The 19,544-nt window shown below is 49.2% G+C and overlaps 1 protein-coding gene across 1 annotated transcript in view; it reads right to left on the bottom strand.

Moving 5' to 3' along the window:
• Positions 1-19,544, bottom strand: part of LOC119962827 — a 95,093-nt gene that overhangs the window by 2,606 nt on the left and 72,943 nt on the right. The window lies entirely within an intron of this gene.

Genomic DNA, 19,544 nt, shown 5'->3' with positions numbered 1-19,544 from the left:
GAAATTCATTATAAGAAAGACAGGGGCTGGGACTTTCTGGTCCGTCATGGCGGGGCCTGTCACGGGAGATTCGACAGCCCAGCCAAAAGTCCAGTCCCTTTCAGCGGGACCAGACGATCCCACTGGCAGGTGTAGCCACCCCCAGTCACAGCCCTCACACATGAAAACGCTGTACAGCAGCTACTTGGGAACATAAAGGCAGCCCAACTCGCAGCATCTGTGAGACCTGGGACATGGAAGAAACAGAGCAAGGCTTGTTTCGACAAAACAGTACACGCCACTGAGTTTGCAGTAGGGAAGCAAGTGATGCTTTCCCTATACAACACAAGTTCATTCCTTTCCCCCAAATTTTCCGGACCGTACTCCATTTCGGACAAAGTCAGCCCCTCGGTATACAAGATTACATATCCCAATGGCAAGTCTGCGTGGTTTCACATAAACCGGCTCAAGGCTTATGGCTTGCAGAATAACCACACACACCACATCCTGCTCGCAGCAGCAGACGATCATGCCCCGCCCACAGATGACACATTCCTACCCTCCCCCAGCCAGTCCAGCCTGTCCTCAGACACGACTTCAACTCCACCCCCAGAGGCACGACTCGGCCTCTCCCTGCCCCCAACCAGCAGCGACAGCGACAGCAATGACAACAGCCACAGCACACCACGTTACGACTATCCCCCTGTACCAGGCCCCACTACCAGCGATTCCGAGCATGATTCCAGTGATCCCTTCGAGATTACGTACATAAAAGCCCCTGACCCACCGCCCGACGATTACGGACTGCACCCCAATAGCTCCAAGCTCGACACACGACTCTGGCACCGAGACAATTCGTTCAGGCTCATCCGGAATGATGAGATGGACCCCAATTCGCCCCACGCAGCTTTGGCAAGGTTACTCCAGTCGAGAGTATGGCAGCCGGGAGAAGATGATGACATAGAGTCTGACTCCCACCAAATGAATCCCTTTGCGACTCTGTTCGCTACTGAGCAATGAGGTGTCCAGATGATGGCAAAAATGAACCGATGGAGAGATGCGCGATGCTCCGCCCCCCACGCCGGGTGGGAGAATAGCGGGAGGGCCTCCCGCCATTTTTCACGCCGTCCCGCCATTCTCCCCCCCCCACGTCCGATCGCCTGTTCTGCCAGGCTCCGATGGCCGCAGCCCCTCCCCCCACCTCACTCCCGTTCACTGGCCGGCTTAGACCGGCCAGTGTGGAGGCCCCCACCCAGGTCCCTTTCCCCCTTGCCCGATCCTAGGAAGGCCCAAAAATCCTCTTTTAGCGCACAAACCCCACATATCCATCTACAGCCCAAAGAGCCCTCACTTCGAGTGAAAGTCCCATCACTTCCCTTGTCCAAATATATACAACATTGGCTCCTTTAGCCCATACACCCGCATGTAGTGAAACAAACAAACAAAAAAAAGAAAATACAGTCCTGAGGTTACATCGGCACATGGCCATTTCTCAATTTCTCAGTTCTGCCACAGTCCTTCTGCCTTTGCAAACTCCTCCGCTGCCTCCGCCGTTCCAAAATAAAAGTCCTTGAGCTTGAAATCACCCTCAGCTTCGCTGGATATACAATTCCGCACTGCACCTTGCTAATGTACAGTGCCCTCTTCACCTGGTTGAAAGCAGCCCGCCTCCTCGCCAGCTCCACCGTAAAGTCCTGGTATACACGTATACCAGCTCCAGCCCACTGCACCACCCGCTTCTGCTTGGCCCAGCACAGGACCTTCTCCTTCACACTGTACCTACGGAAGCACAGAGTCACTACCCTTGGCGGCTCACTCGCCTTTGGTACAGGCCTCCACGACCGATGAGCCCGATTCAGTTCATATCGGGAGGCATCGCAGCAAAATACTCAGTCGGTCTCGGCCCTTCAACTCCTTCGGACAGCCCCACAATCCTCAAATTCTGTCTCCTGGAACCTGTTTTCTAGGTCTTCCATTTTTCCTCGCAGATCCTTATTAATTTCCATAACCTTCCGCATCTCCTTCCCCATCGACGTAAGTTGATCACCATGGTGCAATAATGTCTCCTCCACTTGCTTCAGCGCATCCCCTTGCTCCCGCACCTCCGCCACTGCGCTCGCCACCGCCGTCGTCGCCGGGGAAATCGTCTCCTCCACCAGCTCACTCAAAACCTCCCTCATCTCCTTTCTCATTGTCTCCATGTATTTTGTAAACTGCCTTTCGAATTCTGCAGCCATTACCTTAGTTATTTCTTCAGCCGTAAGCAATGCGGCCTCCCCTGGTGCTCCAGCCTCCATTTTCCTTGGTGACCCCGCGGTGACCATTCTACTCCCCGACGAACTTTCAGCTGTTTTCACAGCCGTTTTCTTACTGGACCTCGACATATCCCTTCCCTGTACTTTCTCCTAGCCTTCACCGCCTTCGCTGCCCCTAGGACCGGGCATCAATCCCAGACAATGCCGTTCTCGAACGGGAGCCCTCCAAAGCGTGGCTGCCTCCCGCCCGCCGTCACGGAAGTCCGTTTGTTAGTGTTATTGTTAAGTGTTGTTTTAAATTTGCACATTTTTCACGGCCCCACACCACCACTCCTTTAACGCCCCCTGGCAGTTAATGGAACACATTTGTCCACAGACAACCGTTCAGAGGAATTAGTTTGTCCGCAGAAACCTTTCAGAAGTTAAAAGTTTGCCCAGAGACCATTTCATAACTGCTCTTCTGCTTCGAGAGAGAAGAGTCATAACTGCAACCCCCATGACCACCACATTCTTACCCGTTCTTGCCGGTTGCTCAGGCAGTAGAGAAACAGCACTAATCCCCGCCCTGCCTGAGGACCCCCCTCTGGTCAGCTACGCTCGGGTAGAGCACAAACGGCACTGATCGCCGTCCTACCCAGAGATTCCACCCATTTCTTACCCGCCGCGGCCCATACACACCCCATTTTGGCACTTTTAGTTCGAAAATTTTTTTTGTTTGTTTATGGCGACCCTTAGGTTGCTTCCGTATGCTATTTGCATCCTCAAACATTGGGATGGTAAATCGCACAGGCCAAAGATTCGGTTTTTAAAAAAATGAGGGAGTCACAGATGGTGACCAATTATAAAGGGTAATTGGCAATAAAGGACAGACAGACAAACACACAAGATCTTAAGCAAGGTAATAACAGGTATTATGCTTGTGTTCACAGGATTCCGGAACCTCAGGAACCACAAGAAGAAAAGACAGAAAGAAGAAAGATGAAGACGACCTCCATCTTTTTCACATGGATCTTAGCGGGATCTCTTCAACTGCGCATGAACGCTAACCCCCTCACCCCTATCCCTACCCCACAGGCCGTCAATGATTCTCACCCCTGCAATACACAGAGCCCCGACCTGGTGTGATAAGTTTATCACCAGGTATTCACTTTCATACGTTGTAGAAGCCCTCCTAATACTGGCGATACTTTGCAGTGTCATGCAGACAATTAGAATCAGAAAATGGCGAAGGAGAGCCTACCGCTCTCGCACCCCGGTATACAGGTTTGGGTCCCCTATCTTCGGATTTCACCAGACCCCCGGACCCCTTGACATGAATTAAAGTGCATCCGCTTTTTTGTGTGTGTTTTGTTTGTTTCAATAAAGAAGTGTAAACTCTGTTCTTGACTGTCAAGCCAGAGAAATATGTGTGCTGCCAATTATACAGTTAAGATGTTACAGAATATTTTTGGATAGTTTATTGAGGATAGAGGTTCCAGTTTTTTTATTTTGTAATGCATGCCTGAATGCCATAGCGCCCTGTAGAGTTTTGTTTTGATAATTATGTATTTAAAATGATTTTAGGTAAAATTGTGTTTCATAGTATAGGACAGTGTAGAGCCTAGTCATGGGTGCCCCGCTTGGTCAGAGAATGAAGACGACGCGGTATGTGATACTTCACGCTTCGCGTTGAGGATCACAAGGAGGGAGTGTAGCCACCTGGGGTGGCCACGTCCCGATTACAAAATGGACACTTTGCAAAGAATGAAGGGAAAAAAGGACAATACTGAGAAAGCAAGCAGGTGCAAGGTTTGTCTGTTGATTGGAGTTGCAGCTCCCAGACAAGACCGATAGTGCAAAACCATTAGCATACTAATGAGCCATCTCCGGGGACAAAAGAGAAACATTTAGGTAAACGATACTAAAGCAGACACCCCGGCGCCAGAGGAGACTAGAACAAAGCAGGCCAACGGCCACCTAGGGCCCGCCCAGCAATCAGGGCACCCACCTCTTTATTGGAAGAAATCGATCCCAATGATCAGGATATGGTCCAATTAATTGGGACCAAGTTCAAGGACTGCCCAAAAGCCGCGAAGCCCCCTTTGGGTATAAGAAGAAGCCCCCAAGAGAGAATCGTTCTTCTTGGCCTTGGCTCTCAGCGACGAGAGGCCTGCCTAGCAGCTGTACCAGAACAAGTAAGTCCAAAGTCAACGCACACTACGAGATAGACGCTCCTAGCTACTATTCCATACCAGCTCGACCCCAGCAGCCTCAGAACCGGACAACGGCCATTGTTTCTCTGACTGAGTGGGTGCCCGAAGCTAAGTATAGGCTTTAGTAGTAGTGACAGTTTAGTTGGTAGAGTTTGTGCATGAGTATAAGTGACTGTGTGTGTAAATAAATGAGCATTGATTTCGAACTTACTAACTGGTGTATCGAGTCTTTGATCAGTATTCGGTTGTGAACCTTGTGGCGGTATCGAAAGATACCTGGCGACTCTTGAGCAAACGTAATTAGAATTAAGGACGGTGACCATATTAACCGCCGTGAACAGAGCCAATTAAAGAGAGAACACAACGAGCAACACAGGCAGGGCCTGAAATTACCACCCACGAGGACGTTGTGACTGCGTTTGATAAGCTATAAGCTGTGTGGAGTGCCAAGTCAAATTCGCAAAATCGGTCTTTGTTGGATTTGCCATTGTATGTGCAATTTATAGTTTCTAATTGCCCGCAATTCACCTGTTAATTCATGTTTAACTTCTGCCAATTCTTGATGTTTGAGAGTAGGAGCTTATCTAAGGTACGTTTAATGTTTGCTTTTCCTGACTCTTGTCTCATTAAAATTCTTTGGATTTAAACCATGGAATCATGTGACTTATTTCTTTCAGTCAATAATTGGTATTTTGTATTTCTTTTTGAAACAAAAGGTTTCTGGTCTCTACCCAATATCATAACACAGTCCTTCAAAAAGAGAAATGCAATAATACAAACTTCTTCATTTTAATGTCTTGAAATTAAGCTTTTCAAATGGCATTTATGCAGCTAAGTGAAATACCTTGCTTCATTATAAAGATACTAGGAATTTTACTAAAATACTAGAAAAGGGTATTGCAAATCTGGTGAATGCATTTCACCTAATGCATGAGCTGTCTGTACTGTCTGTATAATGATGTGACCCATGACCCGGAAGTGATGATACGGGCTACTTCCAGGTACTGTACTGGAAACCCGGTGGGCTCTGCCTCTGGCTCCGCCCTCAACGGGGCCGTATATAGTCCGGCCACCTGTGGGTGGCACTCATTTGTACAACCGACTCTGGCAGACAAATTCATGGATATTAAAGCCTAATGTTCACTCGTTCTCACGGTCTCACTGTAAATTGACGGTATAACAATTTAATATCCATCGACAGCATTATGGAAGCCGCTCTAAAGCCAGATAAGCTCGAACTCGACACGCGGAGATCTTCGAACATTGGCTTCGCTGCTTCGAGGCCTACCTCGACTCCTTCACAACACCTACCACTGAAACCCTCAAGCTGCGACTTCTCCACGCTCGGGTGAGCCATCAAATTTCTGTGATGATCGAGAAAGCAGCCACATACAAGGCGGCAGTCGCAACCCTCAAGGTGCATTTTGTGAAGTATGTAAACGAGGTGTACGCCCGACATCTCCTCACGACTCGCCGTCAACGCGCTGGGGAATCGCTAGATGAGTACCTGGAAAAACTGACTCTACTCACAAGGAACTGCAGCGACTGGGATGTGACGGCGGAGGAACACATGAATCTACAGATCCGGGACACCAATGTGGCTAGGGTCCGATCAAACTACATCAGGCAGCGCTTGCTGGAAAACGGGACCACTGACCTGCGGGACACGGTAAAGCTAGCTACCTCGTCAGAGGTGGCCTACCAGAACCTCGGTGCATTCCCCCCGTACCTGGCGAACCCCTCGTGGACGCCATCGTCGCGACCCCCGTCGGATCCGACTACGTCGCGGGCCCGCGCGGCTGCAAGTCCAGCCCGGGGAACCGCAGTGCTACTTCTGCGATCAGGGTCAACACCCCCAGCAGCGTTGCCCAGCCCGCACAGCGACGTGCAGCGACTGTGGGAAAAAGGGACACTCTGCCAGAGTCTGTCTGGGCCGACCTAAAACCCAGAAATCATGGCTGCGTGCCTGCCCGGAATGCCCCCTTCAGACGCGTCATCAGCCTCGTGCGACTCGTGGGGGCCGCCATCTTGCCGACCGGCTCCAACACCAACCGACACATGCGACCGTTGGGGGCGGCCATCTTGGTCGCCATCTTCGACCAGGCCCGACACGTGCAACTCGTGGGGGCGGCCATCTTGGTCGCCATCTTCGACCCAGCCCGACACGTGTGACTCATGGGGCCGCCATTTTGTGACACCGACACCGCTGGCTACCCGCAGCTAGACGCAGTTACCCTCGACTAGTCGCAGCCGAAGCACTTGAAAAACTCAATGATGGTCGTCCGGGTCAACAGGCACGAGACCCCCTGCCTTTTCGACTCCGAGAGCACGAAGAGCTTTGTTCACACTGCTCCCTTCCCATATACCCCGCATCCCAAACCATCTCCCTGGCCTCCGGATCCCATTCCGTCCAGATCTGGGGGTACTGTATCGTTAATGTCGCGATGCAGGGCGCCGAGTACGCTCGTTTTAAGTTGTACGTCCTCCCTCACCTCTGCATCCCCTACTGCTTGGGTTAGACTTCCAAAGCCTAACCCTACAGTTTGGTGGACCCTTACCCCCCTCACGGTATGCAGCCTCGCAACCCTCAAGGTCTCCCCCCCCCCGACTGTAAGCCCATCGCCACCAGGAGCAGACGGTACAGTTCGCTGGACATGACGTTTATTAAGTCGGAGGTCCAGCGACTGTTGAGTGAAGGGATCATCGAGGCCAGCAACAGTCCCTGGAGAGCGCAAGTGGTGGTCGTCCGGACCGGGGAAAAGAATCGGATGGTTGTAGACTACAGCCAGACTATTAACCGGTTCACGCACCTGGATGCGTACCCCCTCCCCCACATAGCGGAGATGGTCAACCAGATCACACAGTACTGTGTGTTGTCAACGGTCGATCTGAAGTCGGCCTACCACCAGCTCCCAATCTGCCCGGAGAATGCCACGGCACTGCTTTTGAAGCAGCCGGCCGACTCTTCCACTTCCTCAGGGTCCCCTTCGGAGTCACTAACGGGGTCTTGGTCTTTCAGAGAACGACGGACTGAATGATGGACCAGTATGGTTTGTGTGCTACATATCCGTACTTGGACAATGTCACCATCTGCGGCCATGATCAGCAGGACCATGATGCCAACCTTCAGAGGTTTGTCCAGGCTGCCCAATCCCTCAACATCACGTACAACAAAGAGAAGTGTTTTTTCCGCATTACACGACTGGCCATCCTCAGCTACATCGTGGAGAATGGAGTCCTAGGGCCCAACCCTGACCATATGAGCTCCGTCACAGAACTCCCCCCACCCCACAGCCTCAAGGCCCTCAAACGATGCCTGGGGCTGTTCTCCTACTGCGCCCAGTGGGTCCCCAACAATACGGATAAAGCCCACCCACTTATTCAAACCACCACTTTTCCCCTGACGGCTGACGCCCGCTCGGCCTTCAGCCGCATCAAGGCCGACATCACCAAGGCCGCTATGCACGAGGTGGATGAGTCCGTCCCCTTTCAGGTAGAGAGCGATGCGTCAGATGTCGCACTGGCCGCCACACTCAACCAGGCAGGCAGGCCAGTAGCATTCTTCTCTAGAATCAACCATGCTTCCGAGATCCAACACCCCTCGGTCGAAAAGGAAGTACAAGCCATAGTGGAAACCATGCGGCACTGGAGGCACTATCTAGCCGGTAGGTGGTTCAACCTCGTCGTCTTCAAGTTTGACAACGCACAATGGGGCAGAATAAGATATGACAAAATCCTGAGGTGGAGGATCGAACTCTCCACCTACAATTACGATATCAAGTATCGTCCTGGGAAGTTCAGCGAGCCTCCAGATGCCCTGTCCCAGCACGCAAGATGACCGACTTCGGGCTATCCACAATGACCTCTGTGACCTGGGGGTCATCCGGCTTAGCCACTTTATTAAGGCCCGCAATCTGCCCTTCTCCACCGAGGAGGTCAAGGCCATGACCAGGGACTGCCAGGTCTGCACGGAGTGCAAACCGCACTTCTACTGGCCAGACAAGGCCCACCTGGTAAAGGCCTCCAGGCCCTTTGAGCGCCGAAGTATGGACTTCAATGGGCCACTCCCCTCCACCAACTGTAATATATACCTTCTCACCATCATCGATGAGTACTCACGCTTCCCCTTCGCAGTCCCCTGCCCCTACATGACATCGGCCACTGTGATAAAGGCACTGCACATCAACTTCACACTGTTCAGTTTCCCTGCTTACGTCCACAGCGACTGGGGCACATCATTCATGAGTGATGAGCTGCTTCAGTACCTGCTCAGCAAAGGCATCGCCTCAAGCAGGACTACGAGCTATAACCCGCAGGGAAACGGGCAGGTGGAGAGGGAGAACGTGACGGTATGGAAGGCCGTCCTTCTGGCCCTCCGGTCTAGACGTCTCCTGGCCCCCCCGCTGGCAGGAGGTCCTCCCCGATGCCCTCCACTCCATTAGATCACTCCTCTGCACAGCCACGAACGAGACCCCTCACAACCGCTTGTTTCTCTTCCCCAGGAAGTCCATTTCCGGGGTCTCGCTTCCATCTTGGCTGACAACTCCATTTCCGGAGGCACATGAGGAGCCATAAGACCGACCCCCTGGTCGAGAGGGTCCAGCTGCTGGACGCCAACCCCCAATACGCCTACATCGCGCACCAGGACGGATGGCATGGTACGGTCTCCCTATGAGATCTGGCGCCAGCTGATTCCCCTGCCAACGCGCCCCCCTCCCCGCTGCCTATAGCCACTGCCTGTGCCCCTTACGCCCTCCTGGGTCTCCTGTCTTGGCCCGTGCTGGCACTGCTGCCACCCCCTTGCCTACCCCCATCCCCCAACCGTCTCCGACACGCCGGACTGAGGCTCAAGCACCAGACACGACGTCCCGAGTCACCATCGGCAACGACCGTGCCCGCCGCATCGCCAGAGCTGAGGAGGTCTAAAAGAACGATCCGGCCTCCAGACAGACTGAACCTCTAACGACCCCATGTCACCCGCGCTGGACTTGAATTTTTTAACAGGGGGTGAATGTGGTGAATGTATTTCACCTAATGCATGAGCTGTCTGTACTGTCTATATAATGATGTGACTCATGACCTGGAAGTGATGATACGGGCTACTTCCAGGTGCTGTACTGGAACCCCGGTGGACTCCGCCTCTGGCTCTGCCCTCACCGGGGCCATATATAGTCCGGCCACCTGTGGGTGGCACTCATTTGTACAGCCGACTCTGGCAGGCGAGTTCATGGATATTAAAGCCTAATGTTCACTCGTTCTCACAGTGAATTGACGGTATAACAGCAAGGCATTAAATCATAGTTATAAGAGCTCTTGCTTTAGAGTGTAAAGTGTAGGGCTTCACGTTCATTGTAGAGAGGAATAGCACATTCTATTTTTCCACTATTGCTACTGGATTCAATATTTTCTTTGCTAAGCACACAAGCGGAATCCGGTACCATATTTCTAGACAACTTTATTGCTGGTGGTAGAGTAGTTTCGGATATAAACTTTAAAAAAAAGGTAGTTTTCTTGCCAATAACAATGACATGGATGACACAACTTAATAAGTAAGTTGGTGTTTTAAATATACACCCACATGTTACTTGAAACACAAATATGACACATCACCATTTATAAACCATGTTCTTTGGACAGCCGGAAACCCATCACCATATGAGTGTCCAAACCAAACTATTGCTAATGCTTTGCGCAGCCACACAAACAAATAACAGGAAATTAGAAACTTGGAGCAATCATAACTTCTCTTGAAATACACAAAAATCCATGTTTATATTGCCCGTTTCATTGAATTATGATAGAAATTATAACATAGAAATTTACACAAGCAGCCAAAGATTTCTCAAGCTTCTTTAAATAAATACATTTTAAAGTAACCATTGTAAGATGTTTGAGTACAGGCCAGACCATAGAAATTTTAGTTTACATTTTTAACTGGAGCTAGCTTGAATAATCCCAACTTCCTGCCCTTTTCCACTCATTTTATATATTTCCTGTTTGAATACTTACCAATCTCTTCTAAATGATATATTTCAAGTCTCAATAGCCACATTAAAGCAGATTGCTCCGTTTCACGAAACCCCTGTGAAAATTCATACTACCGGCCTTCTTTACCTTCTGCTGATACTGTTTAAGTCTTTCCCCCTTGTCACTAATTTGACAATCAGTGGAAATAAATGCTTGTACATATTCCCCATCCTCACTTTTATCTTGAATCATTCTGTAAATCCACAATTCTCCCTTACCCTCTCTAAAGGTAGAAATTCAGGGAAAAATGATCATCAGGATCAAAGGGTTGGGGATAATTTTAGCCTTATCGGACCAGTGGGAAACTGGTATGATTGTATCAATTGGCCATTTTACATTGTGCTCAATTTTACTTTTCATTGACTTCTATCAGTTTCCTGCCCAACAGCAATCTGGTAGTTAGATTCCCCCTATTTACCCATGTACTGACACATTTTTCAGCTCTCAATCTTAGAGGTATAAATGTTCTTTACCTCCCCTCTCCCCACAAAAATAGGTACTACTCCATTTATATCTCACCAGTGAACAACATCTATCTTCCCACTGCACTAATTCCATCTCCTCATAAAGTTTCTCATGTACCTTAAACATTATATCAGCACCAAACTCTGATAATATTCCTAAGCTATTTAAAAGGGGGAGCGAGTATGTCAACCCGCCGGTGTCAACCCTCTCCCGCCGGCATGGATCAAACCACCTACCTTACCGGCGGGGCCAGGCGGCGCGGGTCCTGTGGGGGGGGGGGGGGGGGGGGGGGGAGCGATCTGACCCCGTGGGGGGTGCCCCACGGTGACCTGGCCCGCAATTGGGGCCCACCTATCGGCGGGCGGGCCTGTGCCGTGGGGACACTTTTTCTTCCACCTTAGCCATGGTCTTCACCCGTCCGGGGGGATATTGGGGAAGGGGGATATGGTGGAAGGGGGATATGGGGGAATATGGTGGAAGGGGATATGGGGGAAGGGGGGATATGGGGGAAGGGAAGATATGGGGGGAGGGGGGTTATGGGGGCGGGGGATATAGGGGAAGGGGGTATATGGGAAAAGGGGGATATGGTGGGATCTGGGGGAAGGGGGTATGGGGGGATCTGGGGGAAGGGGGGATATGGGGGAAGGGGATATGGGAGGATCTGGGGAAGAGGGATATGGGGGAAGGGGGATATGGGGGGATCTGGGGGAAGGGGGGTCTGGGGAAGGGGGCTATGAGGGAAGGGGAGATATGGGGGAAGGGGATTTGGGGAGATCTGGGGGAAGGGGGTATATGGGTAAGGGGGATATGGGGGGATCTGTGGAAGGGAGATATGGGGAAAGGGGATATGGGGGGATCTGGGGAAGGGGGATATGGGGGAAGGGAGATATGGGGAAAGGGGATATGGGGGGATCTGGGGGAAGGGGGCTATGGGGGAAGGGGGATATGGGGAAGGGAGATATGGAGAAAGGAGATATGGGGAGATATGGGGGAAGGGGATTTGGGGAGATCTGGGTAAGGAGGTATATGGGGAAAGGGGATATGGGGGATATGGGGGAACTGGGATATGGGGGAAAGGGGATATGGGGAAAGGGGATATGGGGGATCTGGGAGAAGGGGGGATATGGGGAATGGGGGTATATAGGGGAAGGGGGATATGGGGGAAGGGGGATATGGGGAAGTGGGGATATGGAGGAAGGGGGATATGGGGGAAGGGGGATATGGGGGAAGGGGGGCAGGCAGTGGGGGTCTCACTTGGCGCTGCACGGTAGGCTGCCATTTTGCCAGGTCTCCGTGGGGGGGGGGCGTCTTTTGTGCAGTGACACCGCAAGGCGTTGAATGGCGTCACGCCGCTACTAGCTCATTCCCGGCCGGAGAATCCGTGAGGGGGAGGGCCTGACGCCGGAGTGATTCGCACCGTTTCTGCCGCCGGGTTCGGGGCATCGGCCGATTTACGGAGAATCCCACCCATGAACTCACAAAAGTTCAAATTAATTAGGACATAACTTTCTGCTGGACACATTGTTCCTTTATTAACAGTGTATATTTCCCACGCTCCATTCCTTTGGTACAATTCTCATCTCCAAAGATTTTTGTAAATTAATCTATATTGATTCTGCTATCTTTTGGCCAATTTATTCTGGGGTGCATACTTGATGGACCTGCTGGTAACTTTGCTTTATTTATTCCAGATTGGTTTTAGTAGTTTTCTTTTCCATAGTCTTCAGCTGGAATTCCTCTGAATTCCATTTTTATCTTCAACTGTTTAAATTGTGCAAGACACATAATTATCTCCACTATTTGTGGACAAGGTGCGGGGGTGGTGGGAAGGAGAAGGGGTAGAGTGGGTTAGGATGGAGAAAGAATCTTGTAAGGGATCGAGTTTGAGGGCTATGGTGACGGCAGCATTGCCAATGGCTCCGATTAGGTATTCAGGGAGCCCAGTGGTGCAGTCCATAGTGAAGATATGGAATCAGCTGAGGATGCATTTTAGGGTGGAAGGGATGTCGGTGCTAACGCCGCTGTGTGAGAATCATGGGTTTGAGCCCGGGGGGGTGGGGGGGGGGGGGGGGGGGGGGTGGGGGGAGAGAGATGGATAGTGGATACAGGAGGTGGAGGGAAGTGGGGCTAGTCAAGGTGAGGGATTTGTATTTAGAGGAAGGGTTCGCCAGTCTGGAGGAGCTCAGGGAGAGAGTAGAGTTGCTGAGGGGTAGTGAGTTCAGGTATCTGCAGGTTAGGGACTTTGCACGAAAGGTCTGGCAGGGGTTCCCTAGATTGCATGGATACACCCTGCTGGAGCGACTGCTGCTTCTGGATGTGGAAGGGGAGGGAAGAATTGGGGATATATATAAGTGGCTGGGTGAGCAGGGAGGCGAACGGGTGGTGAAGATCAAGAAGAAATGGGAAGCAAAGTTAGGAATGGAGATCATTTGGGGAGTATGGAGTGAGGTACTGCGAAGGGTAAACGGGACCTCCTCTTGTGCAAGGATGTGCCTGATACAGTTTAAGGTGGTGCACAGGGTGCATATGACTCGGGCAATAATAAGTGGGTTGTTTCTGGGGTAGCAGATCAGTGTGAGAGGTGTGAGCGGAGGCCAGCGAATCTTGCGCACATGTTTTGGGGTTGCGAAAAATTGGGGCGATTCTGGGCGGGAGTGTTTGCGGTCTTAGCCAGGATAGCGGAGGAGGAGGTGGACCCGGACCCATTGGTGCCGATATTTGGTGTTTCGGAGAAGCCGGAGCTCATGGAGAGGAGGGACGCCAATGTCATGGCCTTCGCCTCTCGGATTGCACGGCGACTAATTTTGCTGGAGTGGCGGTCGGCATCGCCACTGGGGGTAGCGGCATGGTTGGGTGACCTGTATGACTTCCTGTGGCTAGAGAAGATAAAGTATGAGTTAAGGGGCTCAGCAGGAGAGTGTGAGAAAAGGTGGGGGATGTTTGTGACCGTGTTTGAGGAGCTGTTTGTCGCTGGGCAATGGGGGGGGGGGGGGGGGGGGGTCAGGGGGGGGGGGGTGAAAAAGGAGAAAAATCTGTACAAACTGTACAGCTGATTGTTGGGAAGTATGTTTCCCGGGGTGTTTATTTACTGTAACCTACTTTGATACAAACTTGTAATAAAATGCATTTAAAAAAAAGTATCTCCACTATTTTCTTACTATCATGTACAAGAATCTGCTTAATCTCCAAGTGATCTTACTTGTTCTTTAGCTGGTCTTTTACTTCTTTGCTTAGAATAGCCCTCATTCGTATTTGTCCTGCAGTCAATCTTCTTTGATACTTCCTTCTCAACGTTTCTGGTCTCATTTTTAGCTTCCCTTTTATGTTTTGGGCGTAAAGTTCCTCTTCTCTTTCTTACCCCATATTATATTCCTCCTTAATTTCATTTTGGTTCTAATGTCTTTGGCTGGGATTTTCCTTTCTGGTTCCACTTGTTATTGAACCGGAAATTTCCGCCCGACATCGGAACGGAAATTCCTTCCAAAATCCATAAAGCCATACGAAATAGGATTAGGCAGTTCAGCCCCTCGAGCCTGTCCGCCATTTCATGACTGATCCAACATTTCTCACGTCCGCTTCCCAGCTCTTTCCCCATAATCCTTGATTCCCTTACTGATCAAGAATCTATCTCAGCCTTAAATATATGCAAGGACTCGACCCCACAGCTCTCGATAGCACGGAGTTGAAATCCTTTGCGAGAAGAAATTCCTCCTCATTTCAGTCTTAAATTGGCACCCCTTTATTCTGAGACTATGGCCTCTGGCCCTAGACGCTCCTATTTTTATTTTTAAAATATTTTTATTCGAGGCATTTTCAATTATATACAGAAAAAAAGAAACAAAGCAGCAGTAAATATCCTTCACAAACCACACACCAGATACCCAAGCTCCTCCATCCCAACCCACTCCCTCTGCCCCTTTTTCTAATTATAGTAACAAAAGAAACCCCCCCCCCCCGATAAGAACCATCCCCCCATACATCACCCCTCCAACGTTTTACCATTCTTTAAAGAAGTTGATGAACAACCTCCACTATCTAGAAGGACCCCTCATCTACACCTCTAATAGAAACTCCACCAAGTCGCTCACCCACATGGTGGCTCAGGGTCCTGCCAGCCTAACAATATCCACCTCCAGGCTATCAGGGAGATAAAGGCCATCACGTCAGCCTCTCTCCCCACCTGAACTCCCAACCCTTCCGAAACTCTAAATATTGCCACTACGGATGCGGAGCCACCTTCACCCCCAGAACTCCTCCAACTTCCTTCTTTAAAAATATTTTTACCAAGGCGTTTGTTTAAACAGTAAATACAATCAAGAAACAAGAGCAAAAATAAACAAGATCATAATAAATAACTAGCTAGCCAACGCCACAACCCTACTGCCGTTCTCCTCCTCCCGTCCTGCCTTCCCCCTCTCCCCCTGCTGATACCTCAATCCTCCTTGAAGAAGTCAATGAATGGCTTCCACCTCAGGACAAACCCATTGACCGACCCTCTCAAGATGAACTTGATTTTCTTCAACCTTTGGAAATCCGCCAGGTCGCAAAACCACATCCCTGGTTTCGGTGGCTCTGTGTCCCTCCACCCAAGCAAAATCCATCTCCGGGCTATTTGAGAGGCAAAGGCCAGGTCATTGGCCGTTCTCGCCCCTGGGTTCCTGGATCTTCCAACACTCCGAATATCGCCACTTCTGGACTCGGGACCACCTTCACCTTCAGCACTCGGACATCACGTCCACGAACCCCTGTCAAAACCCCTCCAGTTTCAGACATGCCCAAAACATGTGGACATGGTTCCCGGACCTCCCCCACACCACCCACACCTATCCACTACCCCCACAAAAAACCTACTCATCCTAGCCACCATCATGTGCACCCTATGATCTACCTTGAACTGGATAAGGCTGGGCAGCTCACACGATGAGGACACATTCACCCTCCTCAGGGCCTCCTCTTAGCTCCATTTCTTCCCCCATTTTCATGTCCCATTTCCATTTGACTTCCCCTATCGGGGCTCCTTCCCAGTCCATTAGTTCCTTATAAATCTCGGACACCTTACCCTCACCCAGTCCTTCCCCCAATATCACCTTATCCTGCAGCCCCGGGGGCGGCAAACAGGGAAAGGATGGCACCTGCTCCCTGACAAAGTCCCGAAACCGTAAGTATCAAAACCTGTTCTCTCTGGGTAGCTCATATTCCTCCACCAGATCCTTTAAGCTCACAAAGCTGCCCCCCAAAAACAGGTCCCCAAACCGCTCGATCCCTGCCTGTCGCCACCCGCTATCTCTTCTCTTAGGATGCGAGGATGCAAGCCATCAGGGGACTTATCTGTCTTTAGCCCCATTAGTTTGTCTAACACTACTTCTCTAGTGATGTAAGAAGTCTACATCACTAGGTTAAAGTCCAACAGGTTTGTTTCAAATCACTAGCTTTTGGAGCACTGCTCCTTCCCCAGGTGAATGAACCTACCTCTTCATTCACCTGAGGAAGGAGCAGTGCTCCGAAAGCTAGTGATTTGAAACAAACCTGTTGGACTTTAACCTGGTGTTGTAAGACTTCTTACTGTGCTCACCCCAGTCCAACGCCAGCATCTCCACATCATCTCTAGTGATGGTGATGGGATTTAATTGCTCTGTCATTTTCTTCAGTGTTGGGATATTCAAAGTATCTTCCATATAAAGACTAGTAAAAATCTGTTTAACTCCTCTGTTATTTCTGTGTTACATACATAGATGCATAGGTACACAGAAGATAGGAGCAGGAGGAGGCCTTTTGGCCCATCGAGCCTTCTCCGCCATTCATCATGATCATGGCTGATCATCCAACTCAATAGCCTAATCCTGTTTTCTCCCCATAGCCTTTGATCCCATTCTCCCCAAGTGCTAAATCCAGCCGCCATATATTCAAAGTTCTAGCATCAACTACTTCCTGTGGTAATGAATTCCACAGGCTCACCACTCTTTGTGTGAAGAAATGTCTCCTTATCTCGGTCCGAAATGGTTTACCCTGAAGCCTCAAGCCGTGTTCCCCTGGTTCTGGACACACCTATCATTGGTAACATCTTCCCTGCATCTACCCTGTCTAGTCCTGTTAGAATTTTATCAGTCTCTATGAGATCCCCCCTCATTCTTCTGAACTCCAGCGAGAACAATCCCAACCTAGTCAATCTTTCCTCATATGACAGTCCCGCTATCCCTGGTATCAGTCTGGTAAACCTTTGCTGCACTCCCTTGAGAGCAAGAACATCCTTCCTCAGAGAAGGAGACCAAAACTGCACCAATACTCCAAGTGTGGCCTCACCAAGGCACTGTACAATTGCAGCAACACGTCCCTGCTTCTATACTCAAAACTTCTTGCAATGAAGGCCAACATCCCATTAGCCTTCTTTACTGCCTGCTGCACCTGCATGCTTACCTTCAGTGAATGGTGCACAAGGACACCCAGATCCTGCTGTACACTCCCTTCTCCCAATTTACAACTATTCAGGTAGTAATCTGCCTTCCTGTTTTTGCTTACAACATGAATAACCTCACACTTATCCAAATTATACTGTATGTGCCATTGGTTTGCCCATTCACCCAACCTGTCCAGATCTTGCTGTAGGATCCCTGCATCCTCGTCACAATTCACCCTCCCACCTAATTTGGTATCATCTGCAAACTTTGAGATATTACATTTTGTTTCCTCACCCAAATCATTAATACATACTGTGAATAGCTGGGGTCCCAGCACCAATCCCTGTGGTACCCCACTGGTTACTGCCTGCCAATTTGAAAAGGACCCATTAATCCCTACTCTATTTTTCCTCTCTGCCAACCAGTTTTCTAGCCACCTCAATTCATTTCCCCCAATCCCATGTGCTTTAGTGTTACATAGCTATCCCCCAGATTCATTTTCTAAGGGCCTATGTTCACTTTTACCTCTCTCTTCCTTTTTATATAGTCAAGAAAGCTCTTATTGCCAGTTTTTATATTCCTCGTGGGTTTACCCTGGTAGTTTATTTTCTCTCTCTTTCTTGTCTTTTTAGTCCTCCTTTGCTGGATTCTGAATTTATCCCAATCTTCTGGGCTCTCACTGACTTTTGTCTTTTCTTTCAACTTCACACTCTCCTTAACGTCCTTGGTTGGCCATGGTTGGTTTGTCCCTCTCTTAGAATCTTCCCTACTTACGGGGATATATTTTTGCAGCGAGTCAACGGACATTTGGCTGGTCCGTCCAATTTTCCATCCCACCCAGGGCAGGAATCAGTGTGGGATCAGAAAATCTCAGCCTTTGTCTATTCATAAAACTCTACTTTGGATGCACATGCTTACTCCTGGTTGGAATGTGCCTTATCCACGCATATTTAAATTATCCGCTACCGATGTGCCATTTGATCTACTTTGTTCCCAGACAGTCAATCTGGGTTTACTGCACACATTATCTGGTCTTATTGCACACAGAATTCCAGTTTCCCGCCCGAATGTAATGTGGTAAATTCAGTTGGGTACCATATGTCAAATTTCAGTAGTTGATCTTGAAATTACACTGTGAATGGTACTACGTGAGCATTTTATTTCAAATGAAACTTTTTCTGAAGTAAATAGGTCAATGTCTCTATTGAGGCACAAGAAAAAACATTTGATGCACACATTTCAGGTGGTCATACCATATGCATATGGTGTAATTTCAAAGTTGAAAAGTTAAATAAGCTAAAAACATGAAAAAATACACAAAACTCCCTCAATCCTATAATCCGTGTGTAATTGGTACCAGCCACCAGTGAATAAAAATTTGCATCTCTGACTCTTTAAAATTTGGACCTTTGTTGTCAAGGTTTTGGCACAGGCTTTTGCCACAACCTTTGTTGCACACATGTATGAATTTCTGGCTGTCCTTTTCTGGTGCATTAATAACTCATTTTAAAAGTAACATTAATTATTCCTCTAGAATACAATGCATTTCACAAATAATTCAACTTGCTATTCATATAAATTACTTAAATTAAATTGGTAAAGAAATAGATCCGGCAGATTCTTTGACTTTTCATTTCAGATCATACACTTTGTCTGCCCATCAAACAGGCAGACTGAACTTATTACTTCCTAATGTCCATAACTCATTCATTATCACTAGACTTTATAATTGTCAACAGCTGCACAAAATACATACCCAATAAGCAGAGAATACAGCTTAACTACTACTGCATTGAAATGCCATTAAGAATGTGGCATTAGATGGCGGAAACTGTTATTAATGGTTAACTTGAAAGGCTGTAATTTCTAATTCACACAGGCAAACCAAATATCATCTGTCTTTAAATATTCCCCTTCCCCGACCACCACCGAATCTCCCTCACCGCATCTTCATATCTAAAACTAGACCAGCTGATTTGACTCTTGGGGCAAATATTGACATTTCTTCCCTTCCTTTCGCCACTAATTGCTGGCTTATAGCTCATCCCACAATGGACAGTGTGCATATCCTATCCTGCACTCCACATATTTGGCAACCAGTTTATTTTTCCTACCTGCTAGTTTATTCCAATAAAGCCAACGTTCATTAGCAATAAAATAGCTCCTACAGAGAATTTCCATTGGTTCATGGCACAGTTTTGAACAGAATACTGAACTTAAGTAACAGTCAC

Source organism: Scyliorhinus canicula, chromosome 3, assembly GCF_902713615.1.
Source record: "Scyliorhinus canicula chromosome 3, sScyCan1.1, whole genome shotgun sequence".
In the NCBI taxonomy this organism is placed as follows: Eukaryota; Metazoa; Chordata; class Chondrichthyes; order Carcharhiniformes; family Scyliorhinidae; genus Scyliorhinus; species Scyliorhinus canicula.
The sequence above is the reverse complement of the archived record's forward strand: the minus strand, read 5'-3'. Positions and strand labels throughout refer to the sequence as shown.